At 45.5% G+C, this 17,634-nt stretch overlaps 1 long non-coding RNA gene across 1 annotated transcript; it reads right to left on the minus strand.

Annotated features, from left to right (window-relative positions):
* Positions 1 to 13,604: 13,604 nt before the first annotated feature.
* LOC135378893 (uncharacterized) lies at positions 13,605 to 17,519 on the minus strand. The gene is made up of 3 exons (XR_010418609.1): positions 17,388 to 17,519; positions 14,011 to 14,116; positions 13,605 to 13,753 (listed from the first exon to the last, which is right to left on the minus strand). It is a non-coding gene; the product is annotated as an uncharacterized LOC135378893 (long non-coding RNA).
* Positions 17,520 to 17,634: the final 115 nt, after the last annotated feature.

Here is a 17,634-nt window from a genome sequence, read left to right on the forward strand (position 1 = left end):
CGTTGAGATGAGTTCTCTCAGTGTCGCGATACATTCCTCAATACTTCCCAGTGTCCGCCAGGGAGGTAGTGCACATTGAAACATTGAATCGGCGAGGCAACAATAAGCCTAGTTAACGCAGAAGCAATCATGTTACGAACCACAGGGGAGGCACTCAGTGCATTGCTCTGTAGACGAAAGCGTGCTGGGCGAACACAATGCATCCTGAACAGGTGCTGGCCGCACGTCAGAGAAAACGTCAAGGCACATGTGACCTTAAACATAGCGGCGCCCGTTATAGGCGACCAAACCGTTTGTAAACAATGCGGTTGCTGTTTCTGCACGACGTTTTGGATGTCTTCCGATCACGGTAATTATTTATATCCGATAGTCTCGCAGTAAAACGTACAGTTTTGGCCTCGTACTGTTGACAAAGATGTAATGACGACCGCGCATTAAGACTCACTGAGCCCGTGCGATGTACTTAACCTAACGAGAAATGAGCTAGTTACGGAAGATGTACCGCGTAGTTTACGCTGGCAATATATGTTCATCCCTTGGCTTTATGACGACGGAGGTATGTCGGTAGGCGGCAGAACGACATATAAACAAAGTCACATGACCTCAAAATGACGTTTTCTATTTCGTGCGACCAGGGCAAGATGTCAGTCTTGTCAAGGGCACCCGCTTGAGGATACTTACAACAATGGCGGGTTTGTGTCACCCCTGTGTTACGAACCTGCAGGCATTCCCAACATGCAGTGGATAAAACAACTAAAATCGGATCACACTTTTAAAATAAAGCCACTGTGGTGTGCGTTTTCTACAGCACGGTGAGAAGAGCGTCTCCGTAGAATTGAGAAGAGCGTCTCCGTAAACAACGTGACGTCGTCATTAAAGGAACACCAAAGTGTACAAATTTCTCCTTCGGGAACGAAAGATTATGCTACTTTGAAACCAGGGGAAAAGGAACAGATTCATCTACTGTGCCGTTCGGAATTTATGTTACGTTGGTCAGGGATTCCTCGACAGTGGATGCACATTGAGATGTTCCGGTAACGATGAGCAGTACCAGTGCGGGAGTCACGTCGATCATATTCTTTACCGTATTGCATAACAACGCGCAGCCCAGAGTGAGTGAGAGTGCGGTCTCAACTGTCCCTGTATTCGTTCTGAGCCTGGAACGTGAGGAAGTGCTAAAGCCTATGACGTTACACCGTCTTCTAGGTTCACTCGGCTAAACAAGGTTTCAAAAGGCGGGGTAACATGTAGGCGACTTCCCGGATACTAGAGTGACTGTCGTTCCGTTGCGCATCATGGGACAACCATGTGTTTGCCTGTCAGACGAGGAAATTGTAGGAAACACAAGTGCAGAAAGCTCGGAATCGCTATAGAGTATTCTACGAATGCTGAAAAAGGCCTGCGAAATGTGAATCCTATACCCTGTGTTTCACGAAGGTCCCTCGGCTGAATAATTCGTAAACAGGTAGAGGTACTGAAGAACTTTTGAGAAAGATTGAGAATTTTGATAAAGATCATTCGGACATCAGCCCAGAACTCAGTAGTGAGCGTCTCGTTTATATACCGTAATTTCACGCGTATTAGCCGCGGCTTATGAGCGATTTATTCTTCTCTCGGGCGCTCTGCGGCTTATTCACCGGTGCGGCTTATCTCGTGACTATCTTGCCCTGGTATTTTCCCCATACGCCGGTTTTAACGAAAGGGCCGACAGTGGGCTTGGAACAACAACACCCTGCCAGTGCACAAACAATGCGTAACAGGGGCGCGTCCACATTCAAGTAGACTTACTTTCCTCGTGTCATCCCCAAACAGCCTCAACGAAAGTGGTGACAGTGATGACAGTGATTCGTGTCTTCTGGAAGGCCACTGACCAGTCGATCCACGAAAAACAGGCAACAAGGGTACAATCCGACATTGGTAGAACATTAGTTGTACACCATGCCGACACCCGAATATGGACCACAGGGTTTATGGCCTTCTCTATGGTGTGCTTTGTCGCACAAATCAGTTGTGTCGTATTGCCCGCGGCTTATCTGCCCGAAAATTTTCAGAACGTTCCTAAAAACGGGTCTGCGGTGCGGCTTATACGCGTGAAATTACGACAATGCTCATATTAATTAAGTAAAATCTCTGATCGTACAATTTTTACATGTTCTTGTTGAGCCCTCTATCTGTCGTAGCTCCTCTTACCCGCTTTGCGCCTCTGAAACAAGTTACAGGAACAATGTACAGGAACAAGAACAACTACTACTATTTCATGAATTACGATGGGATGAGGTAATTCACCGCAACAATTGCGGTACCATACCTCAGTGCATGTGGGTTAATATACGAGTGGGATTAGGATGAAAAAGATGAGTCATACACACTCGCACACACACATGATACACGTAAATGAGATATCACACACGCGAGTGCGTCGTAACTGATGGGTATAGTAGTTCATCCGGTAAGCCACCGGAGATGTAGTGCCTTGAAGATCACATCTCCGTATTCACTGCAAAAGCTCTGAGGTCAGAGGAGTGCAAGCAGGCTAGTAGAGGTCAAGAACAGATAGAATACATGCAGGCAGATACTTTACTGCACAGGGTTAGAAGAAGGACCCAAGATTGTGGCAAGGCTGAGGGGCTGGATGTTTATACGTGTCAGTTGAGACTGGAGGCAGGGCCAGTGCTAGGGGTGTGCGGGGCCTGAGACAAAGTTACATCGCAGGGCTTGTTTCACACCAGCTGTAATGAAAAGATAAGAAATTATAAGATTTTCGCGGTGGGAGAATTTTGGCAGTACGGGAAATGGCAGCAGGAGAGACGGGTGCGAAATCCTCGGTATAGCTTGCAGGGTTCACGGTTTTTTCTTAAAGGGTCTCTGACCTGGAGAGACTTTTCCGCAGTGGCTACCAATAGAATACACAAAAGTAACTTCACATACGAAAATGCATGCCTCAACACCTCGCAGTTTTTGTGAACTCGAATTTTGAATATCGCGGTTCACGCCGACGCTGGCACACCTAGCGTCAAACCAAGAAAACGTACGCATATATAGAAAACTCATCTGCTCATCCCATTGGGATGACGTCAATCGCCCATGCAATCAGCGCGCAGAATGCCGTCACGTGATCGAGCACTACAACAACAACTTTCAGCAAGAACCAACATTTTTACGCCGATATACTGTTGTCACAATGTGTGGAAATAAAAAGTATGTATATACTTCGAAATCTGCGACCTGTTTTATAACTGCGATAATCCAATTAGCGACTTCCGTGGAAAGAGGAACTGGCTACGAGGATACGAGCTACGACGACTGTCGGGATCCGGCGCGCTGTTTCACAGCGTTAGTGTAGTGTGTGTATTTCCAAGTTTTCTTTATTTATATCTTTTGGGACAACGACCAATTTATCGAGGTACACAGACTTCATTGACATGCCTCGGTTGTGTCGTCAAAGCGAGATTTCTCGGCGGGCATTCAGTTCCGTACGATACTGCGCGTTCAACCGCAGCGGCAGCTATGGTTGGCAGCGGATTTTGCCAATCGTGTTTGAAGAATGCAGACTATGAGACGGACCCCTCATTTTGTGTACAAAAGCCTCTGCCTACAGCAGTCCGCAGTGCTTTCCTTGAATCGATCTTCCAAGACTGTTGCATCTGGACGTGACGAGGTTAGTGTCTTCTGTATAATTTATACAGTGTTTACTCTCCTTGTGAGAATTACGTTGTGGCACGCAGATGTTAGGAGAGCATTTACGCAACAAAGAACAATAAAGATTAAAGAAAATTGACGTTTACGCACTAAATCAAAAGATACACTGTACATTCCGAGTGTTGTTCAGAATGCAGCCATGCCAATGCAGTCAGTAACATCCACAGTACGTAAAATGAAGCTGTGTATTCCGCATCTATAGGTGTAACATTTTAATTGTTACAGCAATGTGCACCAATGTAGTTCGTGAATTCCTTGGACAAGATATCGAACCAAATGTTGGAAATACGGAGGGAGGGATCAGGCACACGTTTTCTTCTGTTTGTTTTCCTTATAATATGCAGGATACTGCCCATAGTAAAGAAGGGCTCTGGATTCTAAACCAACGCAGTTGAAATCCTTAGTTTACCTCAAGCTGTACTATTGTTGTCTAATCTGGGGAACCGCCACAGATGGGAACTACGAGAAAATTGCAGTGCACAAAAAAAAAGAAAGAAAGAGAGAAAGCCTGGTGTACGACAACCATGTCTACAGGTGCAATGTGCTGGACCCTCGTTGCAAAGAGGCCCACCAGGGGTGCCACTACAATCCATCCATCCATCCAGCCAATCAGCTCCTTCAAGACATGCAAAATACAGTAGACAAAGTGTTCACTTGGAAATCAGACACTTACACAAAATTGTCTTGCAAATTCAGGATCTTTTAGCGCCATCCCAAGCACTTGCCATTATGGTATGAAATCCATCACTGTACCACCTTACAAGGTTGCACTGCTACGGACCAACTATGGAAATCAGCAGAAACCGTTCCTCTTCCGATCAAATTTTTTCAGCTGATTGGAAATGGCCTTCCTGTGTCCAGTTTCAAAACAGAGTTACACAAACTTGTTGAAGTCTTATTAGAGACAGGCCACTCTGTTATGTATTTGTGTGTGAAAATGTACACAGCTCGGTGCAATTGTATTTTAACAATTTTAGGGTGATGACTTCATGGAAGTGGAAGGAACAAGAGAGGAAGAGATCTGGCAATGGTCATGACAGTTGTCCGTCAGGTACGGGACCAATTTCTTTTATAAATGTGGTATGTAGCATGAAGTTTTTGTTCCCTTTAAAGGAATCTACAGGTGGTGAGCACGCGTAAGGACTTGACATATCTCAACACAACTTAAACCTGCCTGTTGCACAATAGATGTGTGACTCTACTTACACACACAAGCTTCTGCAGGTTCGATGCATGTATATTTTGAAACATGAAAGACAGAGTGCTAAAAATATATCTGAGGTGAAAAATTGAGCAGTTCATTACAGTAATTCTATCAATTTATTTTCAGCATTTTGGGAAGTATATAGTGATGGCAAGGTTACCTGTGTTGTACTGCCAAACCATCTGCTATTGGAGTTCCATGTCCTAGTTATTATATGTAATAGCTGTTTGAGGCTATTACATATTTATTATGCAAGTTTTGTGCCTGTGAGTTCCTGCAAATGTGCTCTGCGGTGATCATACTGGACAGAGAGCTATGCCCGTATAATAACAGTGACTAATCTTCTCCTGCTCATAAACCTATTCCTAGGGTACATCCGCACCCTTGGAAGTCACTGGAGAGGCGTGTTAGCTTAGCTGAATTGGTAAGAGCGCTGGATCGGTAATACAGAAGTTGTGGGTTCAAGTCCTAGTACTGGCTAACCGTTCCACTGACTGCCTTCTTTCATCATTCATTTCTTAGGCACTTGATGCTTTGTATGTATTTGTCCTTTCTATGTGTTCCAGTCACAGGCCATCAACTGCCATGTTCAAAAGAACTGGAATATGCCTCTGCAATCAGGAACCCATCCCAACATCTATTAATCGACAAAGTCGAATTTGTAGAGAACACGGTTTGTTGCTCGTGATTATCATCCTTTTTTCAGCGTCTCAGCCATTAAAGCCCAACTCTTTCTTACTCCTTTGATTACCAGATGAAAGGTATCAAGCTCGACATTCTTTCATAAGTTATATTACGGTCACCCTCCTCCCCACCCCACTTACTGTCAATCCCCTCACAAGTTACTTCCAAGACTTGATGACCCGCACAAAGTACTTGCTCCACCCTACACAAACAAAAAAATTCCTCTACTCTGCGCACCAGCTGATGGTGTCAAACTGGAATGACCTTCCTGCCCACATGGCATCAGAACAAAATATATCGTCATTTATTTCCAAGTGCTATGATTATTTTCAGATCGAATGAACTTTTGCGGTGAGTGAACGAATTTTTTGCATTTTTGTGTACATCATTTTGGTATGTCTTTTTCGGATACAAACTTCCCCCTTTATGTAAATCCCTTCACAAGGGTTTTTAAAGTAAACAAATGAAATGAAGAACTTCGTGATACTTTCACAGGAGCATTTTTAATGTATATTTTACAACAGTGGCTGCTAAAAATGTGTCAGACACCATTACAAAGGCTGCCGTCTGTATCAGGTGGATCGGATTTTCCCCAGAAGCCCAATAATGTATGACGCTGCATCACATATGCTATTTTGGAACAATCTCTGCAGACATATTATGAAGATATTATATCAGAATATATAATAATAAGAATATGTAATATACAGGGTGTCCCAGAAAACGTGTCATTGAATTATAATAAAAAAGCTACGCCACCTAGAATCATGCGGTCAACAGCATTTGTTCTTATTAGGTTTTTGCCACCTCCTAATGTGAATGTCATGTAGTCCAAGTTTAATTATGTAAATATTTGCGAGCTGAGCTCGGAAATTTGCTAAGTAATGGGCACTTTTTTACCCCACCAATATGAAGAGCATGCCGAATTCACTAATATTCATGTTAATTCAAAGTGATATTCACGAGCTATCGCATCAGAAAAAAATAGCCGAATATAATGCTTTTCGGAGCACCGGACCATAGCGCGCGATGACTTTTTCAGCGCAATCGCTCTCAGAGCGACGAAAGGAGGTTCCGAAGCCAGCCCACAGAGTGATAGTAGAAAAAGTAACAGTTCCTAAAATTGGGACAGGGAAAGCATTAGCCCAGCGAAAGTCAGACGTGATAAGCCGTGCCTGTTTTATCTCTTTCTGCGATGTCGGGGAGGGCTGGGTTTCCAACCTCCTTTCGTCGGACTGACAAAGATTGCGCTGAAAAATTCATCATGCGCTATTCTGTGCGACCGCCGTAGACCATGATGTTCGGCTATTTTTTCCGATGGGATATAGCTCCTGAATATCCCTGTCAATTATCATTAATTTGACTAAATTAGACACGCTCTTCACATTGGTGGGGTAAAAAAGTGACTTTTACTAGGCAAATTTCCGACTTAAGCTCGCAAAAATTTACATAATTAAACTTACGTTACACGAGATTAACATGAGGAGGTGGCAAAAACCCAGTAAGAACAAATGCCATTGACCGCATGACTGTAGGTGGTATAGTTTTTTTATTATAATTCAATGACACGTTTTCTGGGACACCCTGTATATGTATAATATGGCTATTAACCCTTTGTATATGTACTTGCTAGCTTGCACTGCGGCCTCCACAGGTGGCGCCGTCACCGTGGAACATTGACGTCTCGCCGAGACGCACTGTTAGCGCCGACTTAAGATCGTGTCACTTCCCTACACCAGGCTGACGAGTCCCAAGTAGGACGAAAGAGCTGTACTTGGCTGGGAGTGCACGATCAAATTGTAAACATATGCTCAACGTGCAGCTGCAGAGCTTCGGCTATTTACCCTCTGTATATGTACTTGCTAGCTTGCACTGCGGCCTCCACAGGTGGCGCCGTCACCGTGGAACATTGACGTCTCGCCGAGACGCACTGTTAGGGCCGACTTAAGATCGTGTCACTTCCCTACGCCAGGCTGACGAGTCCCAAGTAGGACGAAACAGCTGTACTTGGCTGGAAGTGCACGATCAAATTGTAAACATATGCTCAACGTGCAGCTACAGAGCTTCGGCTATTTACCCTTTGTATATGTACTTGCTAGCTTGCACTGCGGCCTCCACAGTTGGCGCCCTCACCGTGGAACATTGACGTCTCGCCGAGACGCACTGCTGGCGCCGAGCCAAGATCGTGTCACTTCCCTACGCCAGGCTGAGGAGTCCCAAGTAGGACGAAACAGCTGTACTTGGTTGGGAGTGCACGATCAAATTGTAAACATACGCTCAACGTGCAGCTACATAGCTTGGGCTATTTACCCTTTGTATATGTACTTGCTGGCTTGCACTGCGGCCTCCACAGGTGGCGCCATCACCGTGGAACATTGACGTCTCGCCGAGACGCACTGCTGGCGCCGACCCAAGATCGTGTCACTTCCCTACGCCAGGCTGACGAGTCCCAAGTAGGACGAAACAGCTGTACTTGGCTGGAAGTGCACGATCAAATTGTAAACATACGCTCAAAGCGCAGCTACAGAGCTTCGGCTATTTACCCTTTGTATATGTACTTGCTAGCTTGCACTGCGGCCTCCACAGGTGGCGCCGTCACCGTGGAACATTGACGTCTCGCCGAGACGCACTGTTAGTGCCGACCCAAGATCGTGTCACTTCCCTACGCCAGGCTGACGAGTCCCAAGTAGGACGAAACAGCTGTACTTGGTTGGGACTGCACGATCAAATTGTAAACATACTGTCAACGTGCAGCTATAGAGAGTTGCCTATTTACCCTTTGTATACGTACTTGCTATCTTGCACTGCGGCCTCCACAGGTGGCGCTGTCACCGTGGAACATTGACGTCTCGCCGAGACGCACTGTTAGTGCCGACCCAAGATCGTGTTATTTCCCTACGCCAGGCTGACGAGTCCCAAGTAGGACGAAACAGCTGTAGTGCACGATCAAATTGTAAACATATGCTCAACGTGCAGCTGCAGAGCTTCGGCTATTTACCCTTTGTATATGTACTTGCTAGCTTGCACTGCGGCCTCCACAGGTGGCGCCGTCACCGTGGAACATTGACGTCTCGCCGAGACGCACTGTTAGCGCCGACTTAAGATCGTGTCACTTCCCTACGCCAGGCTGACGAGTCCCAAGTAGGACGAAACAGCTGTACTTGGCTGGGAGTGCACGATCAAATTGTAAACATATGCTCAACGTGCAGCTGCAGAGCTTCGGCTATTTACCCTTTGTATATGTACTTGCTAGCTTGCACAGCGGCCTCCACAGGTGGCGCCGTCACCGTGGAACATTGACGTCTCGCCGAGACGCACTGTTAGTGCCGACCCAAGATCGTGTTACTTCCCTACGCAGGCTGACGAGTCCCAAGTGGACGAAACAGCTGTACTTGGTTGGGAGTGCACGATCAAATTGTAAACATATGCTCAACGTGCAGCTACAGAGCTTCGGCAATTTACCCTTTGTGTATGTACTTGATAGCTTGCACAGCGGCCTCCACAGGTGGCGCCGTCACCGTGGAACATTGACGTCTCGCCGAGACGCACTGTCAGTGCCAACCCAAGATCGTGTCACTTCCCTACGCCAGGCTGACGAGTCCCAAGGAGGACGAAACAGCTGTACTTGGTTGGGAGTGCACGATCAAATTGTAAACGTATGCTCAACGTGCAGCTACAGAGCTTCTGCTATTTACCCTTTGTATATGTACTTGCTAGCTTGCACTGTGGCCTCCACAGGTGGCGCCGTCACCGTGGAACATCGATGTCTCGCCGAGACGCACTGTTAGCGCCGAGCCAAGATCGTGTCACTTCCCTACGCCAGGCTGACGAGTCCCAAGTATGAAGAAACAGCTGTACTTGGCTGGGAGCGCACAATCAAATTGTAAACATATGCTCAACGTGCAGCTACAGAGCTTCGGCTATTTACCCTTTGTATATGTACTTGCTAGCTTGCACTGCGGCCTCCACAGGTGGCGCCGTCACCGTGGAACATTGACGTCTCGCCGAGACGCACTGTTAGCGCCGACTTAAGATCGTGTCACTTCCCTACACCAGGCTGACGAGTCCCAAGTAGGACGAAAGAGCTGTACTTGGCTGGGAGTGCACGATCAAATTGTAAACATATGCTCAACGTGCAGCTGCAGAGCTTCGGCTATTTACCCTCTGTATATGTACTTGCTAGCTTGCACTGCGGCCTCCACAGGTGGCGCCGTCACCGTGGAACATTGACGTCTCGCCGAGACGCACTGTTAGGGCCGACTTAAGATCGTGTCACTTCCCTACGCCAGGCTGACGAGTCCCAAGTAGGACGAAACAGCTGTACTTGGCTGGAAGTGCACGATCAAATTGTAAACATATGCTCAACGCGCAGCTACAGAGCTTCGGCTATTTACCCTTTGTATATGTACTTGCTAGCTTGCACTGCGGCCTCCACAGTTGGCGCCCTCACCGTGGAACATTGACGTCTCGCCGAGACGCACTGCTGGCGCCGAGCCAAGATCGTGTCACTTCCCTACGCCAGGCTGAGGAGTCCCAAGTAGGACGAAACAGCTGTACTTGGTTGGGAGTGCACGATCAAATTGTAAACATACGCTCAACGTGCAGCTACATAGCTTGGGCTATTTACCCTTTGTATATGTACTTGCTGGCTTGCACTGCGGCCTCCACAGGTGGCGCCATCACCGTGGAACATTGACGTCTCGCCGAGACGCACTGCTGGCGCCGACCCAAGATCGTGTCACTTCCCTACGCCAGGCTGACGAGTCCCAAGTAGGACGAAACAGCTGTACTTGGCTGGAAGTACACGATCAAATTGTAAACATACGCTCAAAGCGCAGCTACAGAGCTTCGGCTATTTACCCTTTGTATATGTACTTGCTAGCTTGCACTGCGGCCTCCACAGGTGAGTTGAGTGTTGGGATATAGTGCTATGCGCGGTGCTCAGTAGATCTACAAATTTTTCAAATTCATGTTCCCCGTGTTCCCATATTATAAGTATATCATCCATGTATCGAAGGTACATAGTGGGTTTTAATAGTGGGCACTAAGAAGTTTGTTCTCTAGGAACCCCATGAAGATATTTGCGTACGTGGGTGCAACTGGTGTGTCCATAATTGTACCGTGTACTTGCAGGTAGTATTCCCTATTGAACTCGAAGTACTTTAGTTTAAAGACCAAGTCCATTAGAGTGAGGATGGTTTCCGTATCTTTTTTGGTGTTTGTTGTAGAAAGGGTATTGGCAGAGGGCCGTGATTCCGTGGTTGTGTAGGATATTAGTATACAGTGATGTCACATCTAGCGTGGCGAGTATTGTGTCCCTACCAAGCGTACGCGTGTTGTTTATATCTGATTATTCTGAGGAGGTGTGGTGTGTCTTGTGGTATTTCTACCCGTCTACATTAAAATACTTGAGATACTTAAACAATACTATTTGGGTGCTATCAGACAGAATTCGAACAACACTTACGACATACTGACTAAATGGGTGGACAAAAGGTTGCGTCAGAACAGGATTGGATTTGTGTCGGCGGTGGAATTGAGAGCCCAATGTAATTCTTACCAGGCGGAGCAGGCTGATGAGATGGTGCTTTGTGCCAGGGATGAGCACAGTGGTTTATCCAGAATCCCAAGCATGGAGGGGTGCTGAAAAAAGTTCGAGGGGAGGGGGGTCATTATTATAGTTACATCATTACCGACATGTGTCTACAGCTGAAAATGCAAGGGCACCCTCTGTAGGGGCCTGTGAAAGGCTTTGCGTATCCTGTTCACCGCGCAGACTGGTATAACGATTCTCTTGTTGTTGGTGGTTTTTTGTTTTGTTTTTTCAAGTTTGTGCAACACCCATCTCACAAACTGTTGGTATGTAGTATATCTATTTCCTGTATGAGACACGCAAGCTTTGAACAAAGCTAAAGCTAGTAGGACGCCGAGTATTAATTCAGCTGCACTCTGTCTGAATAAGTGACGAACAATAACGAAAAGTTCAGAATATTTTTTTCTGTATTGAAACCAACCAGCATGATTGTGCATGAAACACGCTTCTTACTTATGAATATGAGCGCTAGGTTCGAAGTTCTAAATATGCTACTTTAAGGGCAGCTCCTTGCAGCATAAGCACTCGACTTCATTCGGCATTACTATGCATGTCCCACACTCCGGCCCCTTTACATGGCGCCGTCAAACACGATATTCACACAAACTGTTCATGTGCTCCATCATGATAGATGCTGATCTAACAGTCTGTCGTTGGAACTTCCTCTTCATGCTGAAGTCGATTCGCGGCTCACCATTTCAAAAGCAAGGCCTCGAAACACTGCTGCACGTAGTAAGTCCCTCTCAGCTGCTGAAAGGTAGCTGAAAAGCTGACTTGTTGACTCCGCTGTGCTTCCACGTCCATATTGAAAAAGCACCCAGCAATACGGAAGTTGCGGAAACCAACCGAACTTCCAATGTGGGCTTTCCACCAATAAACGTCGCGGGCGTTTGACGTCATACACATGGGAAAACCACTACATAATAGCTAGAGTTTTGCGCTGATCGCACGAGTTGAGGGCAGAAATCGAAACCGCTTTTCAGCTCCTTGCCACAACCCGATTTCCTGTCCAAAACAGCTACGACTGCATCAATGTCACTTCATCCATGAATTCCTTCATCAGATACACGTGCGTGTTAGCACACCAAGTCGTTACACGTCTGAAAAATACCTGACGAAATCGGCAGAAGAAACATATGCTTTATTATAGCTTGTCGTGATTATCCTTTTTATGCAGCACATCCCGCAACACCATACGGCTCCGTCGACACTCCATTTTCTCAAATAGCCTCGTCCCCAATGGTAGCCGAACCGCTGAAGCGTTATTTTCCTAGTATTCATAAGCTTAGTTATTTACGCCTGTAACTTAATTAAATTAATGAATAATTGAGAGATACATGCTAAATACGACACAGAACTGCATAAAGACTCGTTATTCTGGAGTGTGAGCTTCTTAAACCTTCTTAAAACACTGATTTTCTCACGTAAAACCATGCTTAACACTGGACTACGAAGACCCATTGTGATTTATTTTGACAGCGTGAATTTCAAAGGGTTGGATTTTGAATGGTGGATTTCTTAGCGTGGATTTCAAAAGTTTTATTATTAAGAGTGGGTGACAGGGTACACCCCCGTAGAAGTGTGCGGGGGGGGGGGCAGTACATAGCAAAAAACAAATCAGACAAACTCGCACAAAATCAAATCACGCCACGCGCAATGAATATCATCAGCACGTTAAGAACACATAACCGACACTGCCGAAAAAAAAGTAGACGTGATTCATTGAACTGAAATGTAGGAGAGAAATGAAGACACAGTGTCACACATGACAGCCTCATTAAGAAACGCCAACTTACCAATCTTCTCATACGAGTTACATCGAGTTACATCTTTTTTTTACACCTTATTCACTTGTCTACCACGTTAGAAGGATGTCATTTTTTTTTCGTCTAAACAACCTCCACCTTTTCGAAATAATGTAAGAGAGTGACGTTTACGGGGGCACATGTGGGATACAAGACTTCTTCCACTGCATCCTACCGTCAGCTGCTCATTTGTTAAAGTTCACGTCTCTCATTTTCATTTCAACTTGTGGATAAGAATAGTGGTAGAAGAGAATGGGGTGTTTCCTGTATGACCATTCTATACCGTCCGCATACGAGGCATGTTCGCCGTTGAGGTTGAGACCATTAAGGTTTGAATGGTGGCAGTTAGTGTACCACCAGCCTCCTTTATACAGAACGGCGCAGTTGTCCGAGTAATTGTCGTGGTCTTGGTCCTCTGTGCTGAACTTGGCCTCATCTATGCTACCGAAACAATCTGACCCTGAAAGTTACGACGACTAGCATTAGTCCTCGAAATCTTGGCACGATAAGAAGGATCAATGAAAGTAACGAAGCATAGCTTTTGGGAATAATGTAACGCAAACATTTAAGGGAATGGACTGGTGTTTGAAAAGTCAAAATTACCTTCTTCCCCTGTGTATCCGCACACTCTAATCTTGAAGTGTTCTTTTTCATCAGAAACTTTGAAAACTGAATAGTCGGCTGTGAGTGTTTCACCCGTGTGGTTCTTGAGTTGGATTCGTAGCCTCATTGCTTTGCTTGAGGTCAGGGCGTGAAGGACGTTGTTACCTGCCAAAAATTTAAATCCCATACTCTTTCAGTGTTCACACATTCATAACAATCGTATGGAAAACGAAACACACGGACAACGGTTAGAAATAAACGGAAATCAGAACAAGGATAGTGCATACTCGCAGCCCTTTTCTGATTATGTTCGTTCCTAGCCCTTATCCTAACTTCTCTCGTCTGCAACACGATTATTATGAACCAGCACCAACTACCCCGTCTTGCTCCCGTGTTTCAAATATCCACTTCGTGACACTTACCTAACCAGTACTCCTCAGCAGGGTTTCCGAAACCACGGGCGTATTCATCCCATTTTCTGTGAAAGTAGTATACGGGATTTCCAAACTGTCCCCGCTTCTGAAAGACCTGAAGAAAAAAAAAAAAAAACATTTACGTGAAAGCCTTTGCACGAAAATGGGTGAGCCCTCTTGAGTTCGGAAGACATTGTTCCAAGGTTCCCAAGGCTGAGCAAGGTTCATATACTGAGGTTCAAATCATGTATAACAGACGAAGTGAAGGAAAGCATAAAAAATCAATATAATGGAAACGGTGTGAAGACATCCGCTGTGTGATAATGATAACCTCCCGTCGGGCCCGCTTTTCATTTAGAATCCACCGTAGAACGCTATGTGTCGTCCTAACGCCTACAGAATGGCAAATCGTCCATCTGTCCCACCAATGTCCTATAGGGTCGTGCCCAAGAACAGCTCAGCTATCCCACAATGTTAAACAGCGTTATACCTTTTTCGGTGTAGTTCAGTGCTAACCTAACACTACACTTTAGGGGTACATCAATACCCTGACATCATCCCGAAAGGTTGTTTCCTGTAAAATTTTAACAGCTTCAGGACATAATTCAGGAGTGCTCTCACTGTCTCCTTTTTATGGACACTCTCAGATAAGAGTACGCCCTTCCAAAAGGGAGTCCTATAATGCTGGTGTCCTAACAGTGGAGCCGATTGCACAAGTACTGTATTACGTTCTAGGTGATTAATTACTCACAGGATTACTTTTGATATTACGTAATTGGAACTGTAACTTGACTACCTTTGGAGTGTATGTAGGTAACCTATACGCTGTCAGAATCTTGTATAGGCATTACACCGGCAATAACAACGCCACCATTTTCTGGGTGCGATTTTGAGAACTTTAGATATCTATTAAAGATGGCAACAGACATCAACAAAATATGTTTATCCGGGATCTTGTAGCTAATATGTAATAAAGATCTCAATACTGTACACGTCTGGACAGGTACGTCAAGGTACTGGACGTCTACTAGCCCACTATGGGCTGCCTTTGCTGTAAACTTGTGAATACATATCTATCAAAAATGGCTGAGTGCGGCAGATGCTTACATCCTTACTATACAAACATCCAAAAAGACTGGTGTGGGGCTTCTGTTACTTTGACACTCAATTAACATCCCGCATGCGATATTTTTTCCCCCTTTTTTTTAGGGGGAGGGAGGGTTCCTCATAGGCAGACCACGGATTTCCATGTTTTGCATGTTTCTTTCCATGGCATGCAAAGCTTCGAACGCAATATGTTTGCATGTTTTGAGGCCATATGAATGAATTAGTCAAGGTTTTAAAATGCATGAAAGTGCATGTTTGTAAGAATACTCCATGTTTGTGCATCAATGTGTTGTTCAACTGGGCGCGTCGCGCTGCAGCGACCTTCTCGAACGCCGGGCACGTGAAGACGCGAGGAAGACTGCGTTCGCTACAGACGCATGCGAAACCAGCATTGGAGTCGACTCAGACTTGTAGGTATCGTGAGTACGTACTCCAAATACAGTATTTTAACTACTTTATTCCGATATTTTGGTAGTCTACTCAATACTTTTTGCGACAAGTATTTTTAAAGAATTTAAAATACTTTTTTTTTTCAGTATTTGCTACTCAGTACTCAAAATACTTTTCTTCCTCGCCAAGCTGTATCCAGCACACTTCCCCGTCGTGTCCAGATTTTCAGCTCAGTGGAACTTAACCCCCTTTTTTCTTTATTTTTGGGGGAATTCGCGCATCTGGTCATCTGGTACAATAGGCTGGTCCCACGCTTCGCCTTGCTTGTCAATAGCCCGACCCCTTCGTCAGAAAACGATTCCTTTTCATACTGCAAGGTGAATCCCCAGGGGATTCGGTACAGAGAATTCCAGCATTTATCTCCTTGGTCACCAAAGCAATGTTGTTGACAGGAGCTTTTCAACATACAAGCTTATGCTTACAGATAGATGCCAAAGTTTCAGCCACGAAATCTTGCAACGATATAGCATGGAATAGAATAGAAATAGAAAGTAAAAAAATGGAAACGTAGGTCGCACTGGTGTGACCAGGTTGGAGCAGTATATCGTGGTCTATTGTCACCAGAACTACAAGTAGGTGATCGTGGTGTAACATGCGGCCTTGTAGTCACTGTTGATGTTGTAAATCTAGACTGTACCCTGAAGTTCTCTTCAACGCGCATGAAAATAAACATTGCGCATATTGCATATTTCTGCACTTTTTGCCGCATTTGCTGCGTGTTTAATGCTTGCTTTGCCACTTTAGCTGCATGTTTATGCATGTTTCGCCGTTTTTTTCTACATGATTGCATGCATATTTAGTGGCTTTTTAGTGCGTATAATTCCGCGGTCTGCTAATAGGGGTGTATCGAAGGGAATACGCCCTATACTTACTCCATAATTACACCTAAGCAGGTCTAAAAAAATTAACAGTGGTTAGTGACACCTACACATGCCTGGTGTCAAAATGGGAAACCACCAGCCCTGGTCACGTGCCCGCCTTGTGATCCTGAGACCGGAATACGGGTTCGAACCCGGCCAATGACGATCGCATTTTTTGTGACATATCACTAATTGACACTTTCGCGACACAGCTTACGCACACTACTCGGAGGGGAACCAATAGACCCCTCCCTGTTCGTAAACAAATGATGTCATCGTGTTCGACAGCGCCACCAATTCGGTAGAGTTGAACTACGCTCAAAGCTAGGGGCGAACAAGGTCGCGCCCGAAAGCCACGGTACTGAGGGGATTACGATGGTCCCTGAAAGGGATGCGGTCCTACTTTACTTTCAATACGAGGCAGCGAACAAGTGCCCATTCGTGAAACCCAACCCTCCACTTCCGATCTGTTTCGGATTCAGTCCGTTTACCGTCATGATGACGTTTCTCGGGTAGAGGTCTATACGCCGACATGCGGAGATGTATGCTATGTTAACACCGCAAAACAGTAAAATGCGGGATGTCTGCATTGAAATATACAGGTTCGGACCGTCACGGAGAAGAATGTACCGCGAATGGGACTCGAGGTGTATCGATAACCATACGGGGTCTGCCCCTTACGTAGTGCGTATCGGCAATCCGCAGATACGTGGTTCATGAACGTTTATTTTTTCATTAGTCCCGTCAATGTGAACCAGTGTTGTTTTGCAACATTACGTGCACATACGGCACTGACACGCACGAAAAAAAAATTCAGAAACAGGTGTTTTCGACGTTGAGAGACAGTCTCATTGTTTTCGTTGTATGGATGGTACGATTTCTGTTATGAAAAAGAGTGAAACGACGCATTCCTTTTCTCTCTCTCTCTCTCCCTCCCTCTCGTGCACTTGATCAATTTCAACAAATCACAGTCCATCCTCCGCCGTCTGACTCCATATCGCAGTATGCTGAGACAGCTACTGATGAATCTTCGTAAGGGTAAATGTTGTAGACACCGCTGTGGTTTTGCCCAGACAGGTAGATATCGCCGCAGTCTCTCGGGCGGCCTAATGGATTATACGAGCTTTTGCAATGTGCAGTATATAGCTATCCTTCAATAGACCGACGAATTAACAACTGCCCCTTCAGATTTAAAAACCTCGGAGCACAAGGCTGC

The sequence above is a fragment of the Ornithodoros turicata genome, chromosome 1 (assembly GCF_037126465.1).
Source record: "Ornithodoros turicata isolate Travis chromosome 1, ASM3712646v1, whole genome shotgun sequence".
NCBI lineage: Eukaryota > Metazoa > Arthropoda > Arachnida > Ixodida > Argasidae > Ornithodoros > Ornithodoros turicata.